This window comes from Cebus imitator, unplaced genomic scaffold (assembly GCF_001604975.1).
Source record: "Cebus imitator isolate Cc_AM_T3 unplaced genomic scaffold, Cebus_imitator-1.0 Scaffold61, whole genome shotgun sequence".
Taxonomy (NCBI): domain Eukaryota; kingdom Metazoa; phylum Chordata; class Mammalia; order Primates; family Cebidae; genus Cebus; species Cebus imitator.
The window spans coordinates 6,874,888-6,879,248 of NW_016107376.1; the positions used below are offsets into that span (position 1 = coordinate 6,874,888).

Consider the following 4,361-nt stretch of genomic DNA (forward strand, 5'->3'; position numbering starts at 1 on the left):
GCACCCAGACTTGGAGCCGGCCCGGGGAAAGTCGTGGAGTGTGTATGTATGTGCACGCATATTTGTGCGTGTGAGAAACATTAAGCAGTAGAGGATGGGAGTGATAACAAATGCTTTAACAAGGGTAAGGAGAAAGTATTGTAGAAAATTCTAAAAAAAAATCTAAATCTAAAAATAATCTAAAAATCTAAAAAAGCTAAAGAAGATGAAAGAGAGAGAGGGAGACGTAGAGGGAGAGGAAGGGGGGGGGGAAGAGAGAGAGTTGAGGTGAGCATGAGAGCTGGGACCTTGGTTTAAAGGCATTAGTTAAAAGAACTCCAGAAGAAAAGATTTGATTCCTCAGTTTCTTGCAATCCTAGTAACAGATGACTTGAATTTCAAGTGATTATCATATAAATGGAGGATTAGAAAAGAGACACCAATTCTGGAACCAATTCAATGGAATTTTTCATTTCAAGAGTCTGTACCATAGTGCTCACACAGACTTGGAGTGATCTACGCTGCTTAATGTACCTGTTAGAGAAGGTGAAATCAAAAACTTCAGGCACTGAAAGAGGATACCTACTGTGGAAAAGGAGAGAAGAAAAAAGCAAAGGTGAGTTGGAATGGGTGACCTGTTGGGTCTATTCTCATTGTTAAGCTTTTAAAATCCCTCGTTAAAAAAAAGTCTTGGCCAGGCTCGGTGGCTCAAGCCTGTAATCCCAGCACTTAGGGAAGCTGACACAGGAGGATCGCTTGAGCTCAGGAGTTTGAGACCAGCCAAGGCAACATTATGAAACCCCCTCTCTACAAAAACATTAGCCGAGCATGGGGGCGGGCGCTTGTAGTTGTAGCTGCAGCCTCCTAGCTACTCGAGAGGCAGAGACGGGAGGATTGCTTGAGCCCAGGAAGGGGAGGTGGCAGTGAGCCATGATCGTACCACTGCACTCCAGCCTGGGTGACAGAGTGAGACTCTGTCTACAGAAAAAAACAAAAAACCTCCATCTAATAAGGTGAAAGATGGAAGGCGGTTATTCCTGATGCAGTTCAGGGAGTTGTTTGCTCCGTTTAGAAGCTGCTTTCAGAGCAGGAATGACGCCCGAATTTAGAAGACAGTTCCCTGTATCTGTGCTTGTCTGTTTGTACTTCCAGCTCAGTGTCCTATGTCATCTGTCCTGAGACATTCCAAAAAGGAAAACCAAAAGAACCTTCTTGCGCTATGCCAAAGAGCTCACAGAGGACACCACCAAAGACAAGACTAAGAATCTACCGTAGTTTGCCCCAGTAAAATGCCGCTTCTCTCAGGAACTATTTCAAGTTATAAAACTCTTAAGTGAAGTGATTGCGTGGCCGGGCACCGTGGCTATGCCTGTAATCCCAGCACTTTGGGAGGCCGAGGCGGATGGATCATTTGAGGTCAGGAGTTTGAGACCAGCCTGACTAACATGGTGAAACCTTGTCTCTACTAAAAGTACAAACATTGGCCAGGTGTGGTGGTGTGCATCTGTAATCCCAGGTACTTGGCAAGCTGGGGCAGGAGAATCACTTGAACCTGGGAGGCAGAGGTTGCAGTGAGCCGAGATTGCACCACTGCACTCCAGCCTGGGCGATAGAGTGAGACTCTGTCTCTAACAAAAACAAAAAGATTATTCTACTTTCAGTCTTTTCAGTTGTTTGCATTAGAGGAAGAAAAAGTGACTTTTCTCTTTTTTTTTTTTGAGATGGAGTCTCACTGTGTAGCCCAGGCTGGAGTGCAGAGATGCCATCTTGGCTCACTGCAACCTCTGCCTCCCGGGTCCCAGTTCAAGCAGTTCTCCTACCTCAGCCTCCCATGTAGCTAGGATTATAGGCACGAGCCACCATGCCCACCTAATTTTTGCGTTTTTTAGAAGAGACGGGGTTTCACCATGTTGGCTAGTCTGGTCTTGAACTCTTGACCTCGTGATCTGTCTGCCTTGGCCTCCCAAAGTGCAGGGATTACAGGCATGAGCCACCGTGCCTGGCCAAAATGACTTTTCTTATTCCTATGAGGTTGGAGTGGAAAAATCCTTTTTCCTGACCCTCTCCTTTTTGGGACCAGAAGTATCCAAAACTGGATGTGTAAGAAGATCCATTGGAAAGCAGGAAAAAAACATTGGAAGTTCTGTGTGTGTGTGTCTGTGTGTTTGAGACAGAGTATCACTCTATTGCTCAGGCTGGAGTGCAGTGGTGCAATCTCAGGTCACTGAAACTTCCACCTTTCGGGTTCAAGTGATTCTCCTGCCTCAGCCTCCCAAATAGCTGGCACTATAGGCGTGCACCACCACACTCAGCTATTGTTTGTATTTTTAGTAGAGACGGGGTTTTACCATGTTGGCCAGGCTGGTCTTAAACTCCTGGCTTCAAGGGATCTGCCTGCCTCGGCCTCCCAAAGTGATGGGATTATAGGTGTGAGCCACCATGCCCAGGATGCGTGTATGTTTTTTAATTATAAGAACCATTAACATGAGATCTACCCTCAACAGAATTTTAAGGGCACAAGACAGTGAGCATTAGGCGCAGCGCTGTACAGCAGATCTCCCTGTGTTTGCTCTCTAACCTAAGCTGCACTTCATATATCATCCATACATATGAATAAGTTATAACTAAACGTGTATAATAATTAATAACATGGAATAGCATAAAACAAAGTACTTGATCAAATCATGTAAGCAATCAAGAAAGCCTGGAGATGTTTCTAAGTTTTGAGATAGGGTGTTGTTCTGTTGCCCAGGCTGGAGTACAGTGGTGCAGGCATAGCTCACTATAGCCTCAGACTCCTGGGCTCAAGCAGTCTTCATGCCTCGGCATTCTGGGTAGCTGGGACTACAGGCACATGCCACCATGCCTGGGTAAATTTTAAATTTTTTGTAGAGACCAAGTCTCGCTATGTTGCCCAGGCTGGTCTCCACTCCTGGCTTCAAGCAATCATCGTTTCTCAGCCTCTCAAAGCACTGGGATCACAGGTGTGTGCCACCATGCCTGGCCAAAGTTTGGAGATTATACTGCCCAAGCAATTTGCACCTTCTAGGCTCCTCCTGAAGTCCCATAAAGGGGCTCTGCTATCCTCACGCTTAGATGAGCAACTCCATGCACCCCGTCTGCAGAAGGAGCCCAGGAGAGGAGTCCCCGCTCGTCCCGAGTGCCACAGCCTGGTTGTGAGCTCCAGGCCACTTCTGCATTGTCCTGTCCAGGAGGACGTGTTCAGTCCAGAAGTCTGCTCCGTTTCTGATTCGGAACTGTCCCCCTAATCTGTTGCCTTTATCATAATGCTCCCACCATCCTTCATGCCCCTTCCCTTCACCCCTGGGTCTGGGGCACTGATTCTTACCTGTCCCAGGCACACCACCCCCAGCCCTCCTGCCCCACTCTCTCTAGCAGTCTGCCTCCCCTTCCACCCCAGCAACCTTCCATGAAGCAGCCTTGGTAATATCTGACGTCTGTCCTTAATACACCAGTGTCGCACCTGGTGACAGTGTTACTCTGATTTTGAAAGAAGAGTAATTATTGCAGTAGTAATAGTACTAACAGTGGCCATCTGCATGCCTGCTGGGTGCCCTGCACTTGATGTGATCATCTTCAGTGTGCATGGTGACCTTAAGGTGAGGGCCACTTTAGAAATGAAACAGTTAAAGCTGACAGTTGAAGCCCAAAATCTGAGCTGGGATTTGTACACAAATGACCCACCTGCCACCTAAGCCTAAGCCTTCCCGCCATGCCTCGTTGCTTTTCTTGCTACCCCTGCCGGGCCTAGGGTGGTGGGTGTTAGCTTCTGCTAAAACAGCCCTGGAGTGGCCTTGCTGCGTGAGAAGTAATCCTTCTTCCCCCCCACTAATTTGCAGGCTGTGACCAAAATAAAACAGAATAGAGTATGTTGGAAATACTTGAGGCTTCTTTGGGGGCAGCGAATAATAAAGCAATCCCAAAGGATTAGAGCTTTGTCTAATCTGCTGATGATGTCCAGACACAGAGCTCACACTTGTAATCCCAACATTTTGGGAGGCTAGGGTGGGAGGATGGCTTGAGGCCAGGAGTTTAAGACTAGCCTGGGCAACATAGTGAGACCTGGCCTCTACAGAAAATATATATATTTAGGGCCTGGCGCGGTGGCTCACGCCTGTAATCCCAGCGCTTTGGGAGGCCGAGGCGGGTGGATCACGAGGTCGAGAGATCGAGACCATCCTGGTCAACATGGTGAAACCCTGTCTCTACTAAAACTACAAAAAATTAGCTGGGCATGGCGGCGTGTGCCTGTAATCCCAGCTACTCAGGAGGCTGAGGCAGGAGAATTGCCTGAACCCAGGAGGCGGAGGTTGCGGTGAGCCGAGATCGCGCCATTGCACTCCAGCCTGGGTAACAAGAGC

The 4,361-nt window shown here is 47.9% G+C and overlaps 1 protein-coding gene across 1 annotated transcript in view; it reads left to right on the forward strand.

Annotated features, from left to right (window-relative positions):
- The first annotated feature begins 297 nt into the window (after positions 1-297).
- CCDC3 (coiled-coil domain containing 3) overlaps positions 298-4,361 on the forward strand; it is a 133,450-nt gene continuing 129,386 nt past the window's right edge. The window contains exons 1-2 of the mRNA XM_037739033.1: positions 298-595; positions 1,132-1,296. The gene's annotated coding sequence lies outside the window, so the exon portion shown is untranslated. The remainder of the gene's footprint in view (positions 596-1,131; positions 1,297-4,361) is intronic.